Genomic DNA, 12,447 nt, shown 5'->3' with positions numbered 1-12,447 from the left:
ATTTTCTGACAAAGATATTTAATCGTTGTGGTTTGCGGAATACCATGTTGACTGACAATGGCCCCTCATTTGAATTAGCTGGAATGAAGGAATTTTTGCAAGATAGAGGTATCAAACATTGAGAGTGTACAGAATTTTATATACCACAACGTGACCCGAAATTATCAGTTATCAGAGCGCTTTCCACAAGCATCAATTACATTACATGAGGACACATTCATTGTTTTCATTAGGCACGGGGAGATTAAGTGATTTGCCTAGAATAATAGAATGTTACACGTCCTTGCCGAGACTCAACCCCAGTTCCCCAGATTTGAGGTTGAAGGCCGTAGCCGTTAGGCTAACTCCTCTCCCCTTTGCTGTATATAACCCTAAGCGAAATGGTAATGTGTAAAAATTCAACAAGGCATTAAAGGAGTGTGCGCAGTTAGAGGAGAATGTGGGAAGAGATTGGAGAGAGGGACTCAAAAATGTTTTATGTGCATATTGTTTTTCTCCACATTTAACCACTGGTAGTGTTCCTTTTGAGCTCTTCCGAGAGAGAACAGGGAGCACATAGCTATCCCCAGGTTGGCTGCATTGGGGAAAGGATAAAAGTGTGTCACAAGAGTCTGTGAGGTGTGGTGGTGGAAGAGAGTTTAGATGCACTGAGATACTGAAGCATAATTATGCAGGCATCAGAAAGGGTGTAAGAATGTTTGATCTATCAGTAGGAAACATGGGGATGATCCAAAAAACAGTGCTGTCCAAGGGTGTTTCCACATTTACAGGACCACACAGAATCATCAGACTTTTTTCCAATGCTGTGAAAGTAAAGGATGGAAGGATTTGGAATTGCAATAGAGTGGTACCATACAAGGGAGAAAAAGTACTTTAAAACCCTTGAAGTCTGTAGCTTTAGGATTCATGAGACAATGGTAAATGTATCTGCTCCTATTTAGTAAGTGTATTTATTCTGGGTTGTGTTTTTTTAATTGTAAATAGTGAGTTGTGTGGTATTTAGCATATCTGTGTTTACTTGGACCAAGTGCCATGTTCGCATACACATGCCTCTCGCACATGTGTACACGTACCTTTTTTGGGGGCATCAGGTGAGACTTAGGCCCCCTGGCACCCTTGCAACTGCTTTCGCAATTTGCGATTACCTATTTGGTAATTGCAAATTGCGAATGCTTTTCCATTTGTTCCTATGGGCCTTTAGGCCTGTAGGAATGAATGGGAATACATTCCCTAATAGCAAATCACAATTTCGATTCTCTATTAGGGAATGTGCAGGAATTGCTATTAATTTTGCAATTCCCACATGCATAAGAAATTGCAACTCTTTATTAGCGATTCCTTAAAAATCGCAATTATGGAATCGCAATTCTTTATCTTGATGTATGTGCCCCTTATAGTATAAGGGCATTCTTGCCTAGTAGTCAATCAATCAATCAATCAAAAACATTTATAGAGCGCACTACCTACCCGTAGGGTCTCGAGGCGCTTGGGGGGGGGGGGGGGGTGCCGCTAATGCTCGAACAGCCAGGTCTTGAGCTTCTTCCTGAAGGAGAGGTGGTCTTGGGTCAGGCGCAGGTCGGCCGGGAGGGAGTTCCAGGTCTTGGCGGCCAGGTAGGAGAAGGACCTTCCTCCTGCGGTGGCTCTACGGATGCGTGGGACGGTGGCGAGGGCGTGGCTGGCAGATCGGAGGTGGCGTTTGGGAGCGTAGAAGTTGATGCGGTTGTTGAGGTAGCTCGGGCCTTGATCGTGGAGAGCTTTGTGTGCGTGGGTAAGGAGGCGGAAGGTGATTCTCTTGTTGACCGGGAGCCAGTGCAGGTCTCTTAGGTGTCCGGAGATGTGGCTGTGTCGTGGGATGTCGAGGATGAGTCTGGCTGAGGCGTTCTGGATGCGCTGGAGTCTCTTCTGGATCTTGGCGGTGGTTCCGGCGTAGAGTGCGTTGCCGTAGTCCAGTCGGCTGGTGACGAGGGCCTGGGTGACGGTCTTCCTGGTCTCCGTGGGGATCCACCAGAAGATCTTCCGAAGCATGCGCAGGATGTTGAAGCACGACGAGGAGACGGCGTTGACTTGCCTGGTCATGGAGAGGGAGGAGTCCAGGATGAAGCCCAGGTTGCGTGCGTGGTTCGTTGGTTTGGGTGCGGTGCCCAGGGCGGGGGGCCACCAGGAGTCGTCCCAGGCGGAGGGCGAGGAGCCCAGGATGAGGACCTCCGTCTTATCTGAGTTCAGTTTCAGGCGGCTCGTCGTCATCCACTCGGCTACCTCTTTCATCCCTTCGTGCAGGTTGGCTCTGGCGGCGGCGGGGTCGTTGGTCAGGGAGAGGATCAGCTGGGTGTCGTCGGCGTAGGAGATTATGTTGAGGTTGTGTTGGCGTGCGATGGCCGCGAGGGGGCTCATGTAGACGTTGAAGAGAGTAGGGCTCAGCGAGGATCCTTGAGGGACGCCGCAGATGACTTTGGTGGCCTCTGACTTGTACGGTGGTAGGCGGACTCTCTGTGTTCTTCCGTCGAGGAAGGAGACGATCCATTCCAGTGCCTTCTCCTGGATTCCGACGTTGCTGAGGCGCTGCACTAGGGTGCGGTGGCAGACCGTGTCAAAAGCCGCGGAGAGGTCTAGGAGGATGAGGGCCGCTGTTTCTCCGTTGTCCATCAGGGCTCGGATGTCGTCGGTTGCGGCGATGAGGGCGGTCTCGGTGCTGTGGTTGGCACGGAATCCGGACTGCGATGGGTCGAGGGATTCATTAGTCTCGAGGAAGGCGGCCAGCTGCTTGTTGACGGTCTTCTCGATGACTTTGGCTGGGAACGGGAGTAGAGAGATGGGGCGGTAATTCTTGAGTTCGCTGGGGTCTGCTGTAGGTTTCTTTAGTAGAGCGCTGAGTTCGGCGTGCTTCCAGCTCTCGGGGAAGGTGGTGGTGTCGAATGAGGTGTTGATGATGTCCCGCAGGTGGGGTGCGATGACAGTGTCGGCTTTGTTGAAGACGTGGTGAGGGCAGGGGTCGGTCGGAGATCCGGAGTGGATGGAGTTCATCATGTGGACGGTGTCTTCGGTGTTGACCGGGGTCCAGAGGCGGAGGGTGGTGGTGGGTGGCGTTGCTGCGGTCGTGGCGTGCGTCGGTTGAGTGCTGAAGCTGTTGTGTATGTCCGCGATCTTGTTGTGGAAGTAGGAGGCGAGGGAGTTGCAGAGGTCTTGCGATGGGGTGATGTCGTTGTTTCCGGCGTTGGGGTTGGAGAGCTCTTTCACGATGTTGAAGAGTTCCTTGTAGTTGTGTGCGTTGTTGTCCAGTCGGTTCTTGAAAGCCGTTTTCTTGGCGGTGCGGGTCAGTTGGTGGTGTTTCCGGGTGGCGAGCTTGAGGGTGGTCCTGTTGTCTGGCGTGGGTTCCTTTCTCCAGGCTTTCTCAAGGGCTCGGCAGTTCTTCTTGGAGCTCTTGAGTTCGTCGGTGAACCATGGGGCTCTCTTACTGCCGGGTCTGCTGGGCGGGATCCTCAGAGGGGCGAGTTCGTCTGCGCATTTGCTGATCCACTTCGAGAGGTTGTCGGCGGCCTGGCTGGGGTTCGCTGAGCTGGCCGGAGGGTGCTGGCTCAGGGAAGCGGCGAGCTGGTCGGCTGTGATCTTGTTCTAGCTTCTTCGGGCAACCTGTTGCTGGTGGTGGTGGATCGTCGTTCTTCTGAAGGTGAAGTGGACGCATCTATGGTCCGTCCAGTGGAGTTCTGTGGCGTGGCTGAAGGTGATGTCTTTGCTGGATGAGAAGATGGCGTCGAGTGTGTGTCCGGCGAGGTGGGTGGGGGTGGACACCAGCTGCTTGAGTCCAAGGTTGGCGAGGTTGTCGAGCAGGGTGCTGGTGTTGCAGTCGTTGTTGTTCTCCAGGTGGAAGTTGAAGTCCCCCAGGAGGATGTAGTCAGCGGAGGGGAGGGCGTGCGGGCTGACGAAGTCGGCGATGTCCTCGCTAAATTGAGTGCGTGGTCCCGGAGGTCGGTAGATCAGGGTGCCTCTGAGGGTGGTATTCGGGTCGGTGTGGATCTGGAAATGCAGGTGTTCGGCGGAGAGTGGGGTGTTGTCGGTGCTGGTCGTGATGCGGATGGTGTCCTTGTGGATGATGGCGATGCCTCCTCCCACCTAGTTGGCGTTGCGGTCCCTCCGGGTGATCTTGTAGCCTTCTGGGATGGCGATGGCGATGTCGGGCGCTGAGGAGGCGTTCATCCAGGTCTCCGTGATGAAGGCAACGTCAGGGGTTGTGGCGTCTAGGAGATTCCAGAGTTCGATGGCGTGTCTGTGGACGGAGCGGGTGTTGAGCAGGATGCACTTGAGGTGGTTGCTGCTGGTGTTCGGCTTGGCGGGTGCTGGTGTCGGGCAGATCCGGATGCAGGTGAACTTGCAGGTGTTGCAGCTGAAGGGTCCGTGGACGCGTCGTGGGGTCGCTCGGTGGCATCCCGGGACTCGGCCGGTGTTGAGTGCGATGAGGGTGGCGGCGGTGTACGTCAGGCGGGTCGGTCGGGGTCCTCGAGGGCCAGGGGTCCTGGCACTGGGCGCGGTCCAGGCGCGGACGGGCGCAGACAGGCTTACCTTTGGCGCGCCTTCGGCGCACAAACGGCGCGCCCGCTGCGCGTGACCGCTGCGCGTACGCACGGTCGCCATTTAAGGCGAAGTGCGCGGGTGGGCGGAGCAGCTGGGAGGCGGGAGCGGGGAGGGTACAGAAAGAAAAGGGGCGGGGTTAAGGGAGATGGCGGGAAGCGGGAGCGGGGAGGGATGCGACGAGGGCGGAAAAAACGGCACAAGTGGGGGACATCAAACCAAATAATACACAAACAATACAAGGGCAGACAGGAAGCACAGTCAGGGACACAGGCAGCACTGTAGGACGGATCACGCCGCCCGAGGGCAGGGGGCGTGGTCACGCAGCAGAGCCGGGCAGCGAGGCACCAGGAGAGGGGGCACACGCAGCAGCTGGTGGCCGTGCGGCGCGGGGGTGTCCTAGAACTAGGTCACACTCACCCACGTCGCACGGTCGCCATTTAAGGCCAAGTGCGTGGGTGGGCGGAGCAGCTGGGAGGCGGGAGCGGGGAGGGTACAGAAAGAAAAGGGGCGGGGTTAAGGGAGATGGCGGGAAGCGGGAGCGGGGAGGGATGCGACGAGGGCGGCAAAAACGGCACAAGTGGGGGACAACAAACCAAATAATACACAAACAATACAAGGGCAGACAGGAAGCACAGACCATCCCGTATTTCTCAATTGATCTTTTCTAAAGATAGTTTGCCTTTTGCTTACAGGTTTTTGTTGCCATATACATTCTGGCCTCCTTCACTAACATTTAGTGGATATTAACTAATTCAATTCAAGTAAATATTCAACTGGGGTCGATGCCCATAAAAATTAATTTAAATGCAAATATTTGGACTAGAGGTAGGTAGCATATAGCGCGTGTTAGGCCATGAGCTTGCAATAGAATATCTTAAATGATATTGCTACAACTATGTCAGAAGTAAAAAACTGCAAGCCAAATAGTGTTCTGAATCAAGAAACAACAGACAATCTTCTTGGAAAACCACATTGTTTAGAAGCGATTAATTTACAGATGCATGTGGAAAGCCACCACTCTTATTGAGTCACTTCTATTTCCTGCGTTTATTCCAAGAGGAAAATAAAAGTTGGCCCTCAGCAAATTTAAGAGATAAGGTTGAAAGTATTCACACGTGCGGTATATTTTTCTTCATATCTTTTTATATAACAAATGTTGTTAGTTTTTACCTTCTCTCACATTTCTCTCAATGTTTCTGTTTTCCGTTTATCTCTTTATCGATTAGGGTGGTCTTTTTACCTTCTCTTTCTATGTTGCAGAGATCGGAATATCTAAGCTGAAGGACTCCTTGTCAATCCAATTACATCCTTTTCGCTTGATGCAAAGTTTAGCCTCGGGGGGATGTACCCTTTCTTGAGAAAGTTTATTTTGGAACTAAAGAAGCATGCTCGGCGGTCCTTAAGAAATTAACCGCATGATTCCTTCACCTTGCCTTTCCTTTCGGGTGCTATTCCGGATGCAGCACTTTGCTCCCTTTTAAATGTAACTGAGCAGACTTTCGGTTGTCAAACCATATAACTGATCAAACAGCAGGAAAAAGCGTTGAGCATGTTTCTACTGGGGTGAAACATAAATCGCTGAATCCTTGTGTTATTGTATTTCCCATATTTTACAAGCCAGCGCCCATTGCTATTGTTTAATATGATTTAATGAGAGGAATCAGCATTGGATCTGAAACGAATAAAATACAGGTAAAATAAGTATCAGTAACATGCAAGAGCACTGGCCTGGAATGCCTGATTAATTAGAATATGTGGCCTTGCTTTGAGATGTTCTCAAAATGTTTTGTTTGCTAAATAAATAGCACATGTGAATTTTCCCAGCAAACATAAATAAAATTGATTAACTAACTTGCTTATTATGATTTCAGCAGCCAACCCTATGCTAAGCACTGACTTCTACAACACCAAATTATAAAAAATGATTTGTGCAGCAACAAAAATCTCATATAAAAAATGTGATACCAGATTAAACTTTTTTTACAATTCTCCGTGACTGCCCATATTTTTCCTTTTTCTAAATCTAATCCCTGCCTCACATTTTGTGTGCGTATGACTCATGCCTACAAGGGAGAGTTCAATCTTGACAATATTGAAAGCTAAGCTGAAATGTTTATGCAGGGGGACTGGACTAAAACAAGCAATGGACTCTCTAAAGTTTGAGTTTCAGATAACTCTCAGAGCCTGCGAGGAGGATAACTCGACAACAGCTCCAGATTTGGAAAAGAAGACCATCTTCTGCCCTTGGCCACTGCACTGGAGGAGAGCGGGATATCCAAAAGAGTGAGGTCCTCTACTAGGTCAAGGTCAAGCACAGAAAGCAGTTTGTCATCCCCCTCCATCCCACGTCCCATTCAAGCCTCAGCTGTCCCAGCTGGAACTGGATGCAGAAGCTACAAGGGCTGAGGCAGATAGAGCCGAGGAGGATAGGGCGATACCTCTAGGGAAAGTAAAAATGTTGTAGGCTCATGAAGTGAGTCACAAGTTGCTGGACCTAAAGCTCAAAAAAGTCTCAGAGTTCAGCCAAATTGGTGGCAATGACCTCACATTGTCCAGAGAAGACAAAAGAGTCCACATACCCGAAGGCCAGACTTATCAAGGTTTCAATCAACGTAACACAAAAAGGCAGGATTGCACCAAATAGTTCAAGGTATGGTGGGTTCCTGCTCACTTCACGGACTGGGACACAATCAGGTACATACCCTTTTTAAGGCACTTGATATTTTGGGCAAAGGATATGAGGCAAACACTTATGAGGGGATGTAAACAGACAAGCACAAAGAGAGCACATGTCCAATAATTGTTTTTCAGAGCTATGCTAACATCTGATTGACTGCAAGCTCACTAACACCAAAGAGCTTGCATATGAGGCAGACCTCTGGATTAGTGCCAGAGTGTCTGAGGAGGAACCTGGTATTGATCCTGAGGAGATCTTTCAGATCCCCTCACCAGAGTGAGGGGGAGGTCTATAGTGACCCAGATAGGTCCCAGAATAGTGGAGGAAGAAAAGGATCCCATACCCCTTGCAAGAATAGGAGGAGAAGTTCTGGTGGGCAGTGGCCAAGGGTGCCTCTGAGTGCTTTGATTGCTTCTAGTTGGGAGGAAATTAGGGGGACCTAGTCTGTACCAAGAAACCACCCATTGGTGGGAAGGAAACTCTATAGGAGGGGCCAATGCAGTCTTAGAGGGCAGCCCCAGGGTAGGTGGTTAAAAATGCCTTGGTCTTCCTTTGGGCCCGATTATGATGTCGGATGTACCTGAGCCCGTCTGACATTGTTTGGGAACTGGGGTCAAACAACCTCCTGTCGACGGTACTAGCCCAGCAATTAGGATGTGATTAACCTATTCTTTATATAGGAGGGGCCAATACCACCTTGGGGGCGGCCCCAAGGCAGGTGGTAAAAAATGCCTTGGTCTTTCTTTGGGCCAAATTATGATGTCGGATGGGCCTGAGCCCGTCCGACATCGTCTGGGAACTGGGATCGAACAACCTCCTGTCAACTGTACCAACCCAGCAATTAGGATGCAACCGACCTATTCTTTACAATGGGAGCATGCATTCCAACCGGAATGCATGCTCTCGTAACGAGCTGAGGTGCAGTTCATTCCTGTCGCCGTGGCAGACACCCTAAGGTGCCTTCCACCGAGTGCATGGATCAGCATGGAGCAACAAATGTGCCCCCTAGGCTGCCATTCCGAAGCCTTGTACCCATGGGGCCCTACTGTGTTCCCCCAAAATTGGATTCTCACAGCCTTTCTGTGTCGTAAAGGTCGGCACATAAAGGCTGTTGCAATCTGCCATCATAATCCCTCTGGTGGAAAGAGCTGCCTAAAGGATTACTGGAGACTTTCCGAATTTATGACGGGCTCTCCGAGCCCGTCGGAGGCCATTCCGAAATCCGGTTCAGATTCCTTTCCGACCGACCCCATTCAAATGGGTTGGTCGAAAAGGAATCCGAACAGCCGAATACGATGCTGTAGGAATGGATCCAACCAAGGGTTGGAGCCATTTCCTATTGCATCGTAATTGGGCCCTTAGTTGGGAGATAGGTTCAGAGGGCAGAGTGGTGCCTATTTAGGGTGCAAGTTGTCAGTTCCACCATATCACAGTGAATGGGATCCCTGTCACTGCTCTCAGAGAAACGTGTGACAGCCAGACTATGGTGGTGGGAGGGTTGGTTTCTACAGAACATTACACCAGACAGGTGTATTGGGTAAGTCAGGCCCTTGTGTAGGACTTTGTCTGCCCCATGACTTTAGTACTCCTTAAAGGGGGTGGGGAATAGCCATGAGGAGAGTCATACACAGTCCCCAGATGCTCATTGACCATATTCTACAAAATGAGTTACCACTTTAGTAAAAGAACTGGGAGGAGCAGCCTCTAGTTTCAGACATAATACTCCCCTCAAGGACCAGACCGAGGGGCTGTAGGTGGAAAGTGTCCACAGTGGGAGCACCAGTGGGTCAAGAGTTGCCAGCTCTGAGAATAGAGCACCCCAAGACTTACCCTGGTGAGGCCACTTCTGACCTGAGGAGCTCCCTGCACCATCCCAGAGACAGAGGACTGAAGACCTGCACCAGGCAGATCCTTGCACAACACAGGCAGAGTGTGTCACCTTTAGGGGGTGAATGTTCCCTCCCGAAAGTCCTGGTTCACCGGGAACCTGTTCAGCATCAGGCTGCGGACTCTAGGGAGTGGCCAGTCTCAGAATACCACCACTGGACTGGTGGGAAGGCGAGTGAAAGAAGGGATCCTAACACCCTGGGGCTTTTGCCCCCACTCTGAGGAATCTCATAGTTCAGAGACACCAGGATGGCCTGAGGGTTCTAGACACTGACAGCTGTCAGTAGCCTCTGTTGGTCGCTGAACCTATAAGGAGAGTTTTCCTAGGGTTGGGAACAGAAGTTTGATACAAGGGATGGAATGGGCCACATCACTTTTTTACCATAGTGATACTGGCAGCCTACAGGGAAGCCTCTGTGAGCAAGTTAATGCTGGGTTCTTCACAGATGGGTCCACCAATGAACAGAAGGGCTCTCCGTGGGACAGTTCAGGCGCTCAGGAGAGTTTAGTCAGAGGGATTCAACTGAATTCAGAGGGACATTGAACTGTCAAAGGCTTCTGCAGTAGAAGACTGTTGTCCATGTTCTATCGCATAATTAGGGAAGCCCATCAAGGTATAGATTGGTCTTCCTGGCTTTTAGCTAGAGGGGATCATGTTGGACTTGGACTTCTCTGCAGCATCACCCTCAAAGATTTTGCCTTTTCCCCTCCTATTTTTACTGAATTTGTTTTTGCTGACCTTAGGATTATGTGCCTTTGCTAATGCTAACCAATGGTATCATGCTTGTGCTCACCCCATAAAATATGGCATCATTGGTTTACATCTGATCCTCTATCCATTTTCTGTGTATGAAGCTGGGATGAAATGGTTTCCTTGGATTAAACAAATGTACCATCTGTTATCTCTGGTGAACTCAGGAAAATGCCTGGTTGTGCCATGTTATATAGCCACCCAGGTAGTAACAGTTTGAGCTCCAACAAGGCAGACCTAGGAACCAAAATCAGTCCTGGCAAAATTGTTAAAACAAGCCCTGATCACTTCCTCCTCGCTCTCTCATCCCTCTCTCCTCTCTCTCTATCCTGAAGCCCACCACCCCACCCACTGTGCCTGCTGTAATCACCTGGGGAAGTTAAAGAAAGTTTTAAAGGCACCAGAAGTGGCCCTCAATCCTACAAAATGTCAATCAAAGGTTACAGCTCACCAGAAGAAGGCTGGGTGGAAAACATGAAATGTTTGGGCCTGACCTTCAACTCCCCTCACTCAGCCATCCACCCAACTTTCCTCACAGAGCCTGATCTCCCATCAACTCTCAGTAGGCATTCCCAATACACTAGCTGCTTCTCAGTTAAATGATCTGGTCATGAAATATCCTGCTATTACAGGTATATTTATTTTAAGAATGTTTCGTTCAAATCGATAGAGGCCAGAGGCAAATTGGGTTTGGTTGAAGATGAGGGAGCTTCACAAAAGCTGAGAATTAGATTACTTTGGAATATTGTAAAATCTGCATTACATTTCCATTGCCTGGACGTTTTTGACGGCAGCATAATTCTGCTGTTATGACATTCTGCATTCACAGCTGCTGCTGAAGATACAGTTTCTTCTCATTGATTTTTCAGCTCTAAAGAATCTGTCTTTGCATTCACCATCACCTGACTGCTTCCTCAGCATATTTCAGCACTTTATCTGGCTCTGTAACTTTTCCTGCTTGTCTATTTTGAAGGTGGTGATTGTACTGACTGATCCCCTAAAAGTAACTTGGCAAACCCTGCTGAGATTACCCTCTTCTTTCAGGACATGAAACTATGAACATGGAGGGTGCGAAGAATAAAATTTGGACAACGTTGTTTGAATTTCACAACTTTTACTCTTTATGAAATTGCAAAGTTTGAATGTGTTACACAAATTCAACCACAAGTAAAGATGCCTTAAAACAATCTGCTGTCATGAGTTTAAAATTTGCATTAATTTTTTCCTGCCACAACTTACTTTTAGCAAAAGTTTTGACTTCTTGATATCTTTTTAGAAACGTCACAAAGCACTAATAGATGGAGTCTAACTACCTCACTCGCTCCCTCTGTAAACTCAGGGTCTAATTCACAAGAACTGGCACATCGCTGCTTTGCGCCAGTGATGCGTCAAAATTACTTGCAAATTGCTACATCATTTTTAAATGTAATGGATGCACAAAATTTATGGTATGGATAAAGTATTGGTTAGATCGAAAAAATGAGATGCTTCCATGGGTGGGATGTCCTAGTAGAAACGGACACTTCAGGAGCAAAAGTGACATAAGGCTGGTTAGTGTAACGTAAAGGGACTCAATTTACCTTAGTGTCACTTTTCAGTGCATGAAGCATCAAAACACATATAAAAAATGAACATTTTTGTGAAACAAATATTGGTACACTTCAAAGAAGGAAGCCATGGAGCAGGGATCGGAGAGCAGCAGCCCCGTCAACCACCCCAAAAACCCCAGCAACTGCTAGGATGTCCAGACAGACTCCTAGAGGAAGAAGAAGTGCAATTTCATTGAGGAAGAGAATTACATCTTGATCACTGAGGTGACAAAGCACCAACATCAGCATCACCTCAAAATTGCTATTAGGGAAGAAAGAGGCCACTTAGCAGCCATAGTGGCCAAGATCAACAATGTGGGACAAGCGAAGAGGACAGTCACCGACTGTTAAAAACAATGACATGCCTCTAAGTGCAGGATGAAGAATAAATTGGCCATCAATCTAAATGCAGCCACCCAAACCGGAGGAGGAAGCCCAGCGCCCCAGTGGGAACTGGACGCCTTGGAGGAGAGAGTGGCTGCTGTCATTCCAGAGGAGTTGGTGGCAGGAGTTCCGAGACAGGACATTGCTGCTCACGAGGAATGACAACACCTACAGGGTAAGTCGCAAAAAGGAGCAATCTGGGTAAAAGAGTCATGTTTTGCAGTGCAGCTAGGTATGTTCCAGTGCTCCACTGTGCTGTATGCCGGGCAAAGGGCAGGAATCTTGGTCAAGCAGCGTGAAACATCACATAAATGTAAGTCACACTGCCAAGTTGCCTGTGACACAGCTTAGTTCAGCTCAGTCACATTTCTCTCTTCCAAGTGTGAAGTGCAGCACCAGTCCAGATTCACTTTTGTATACTGGCACGTGTAGTAGAATGTATAACATGAGTCACCAGAAGTACAAGTTTCAGAATACAAAGCAAAAAACTTGGACTGGAACAACACATAATGCATAGAGACATTGACCCCTGCCCAACCTGACTGTGGCAAAGCAGACAACCTACCACCATGAGCCCAGTTTGTCTCACTTGG

The sequence above is a fragment of the Lissotriton vulgaris genome, chromosome 9, assembly GCF_964263255.1.
Source record: "Lissotriton vulgaris chromosome 9, aLisVul1.2, whole genome shotgun sequence".
NCBI classification, from domain to species: Eukaryota; Metazoa; Chordata; class Amphibia; order Caudata; family Salamandridae; genus Lissotriton; species Lissotriton vulgaris.
The sequence above is the reverse complement of the archived record's forward strand: the minus strand, read 5'-3'. Positions refer to the sequence as shown.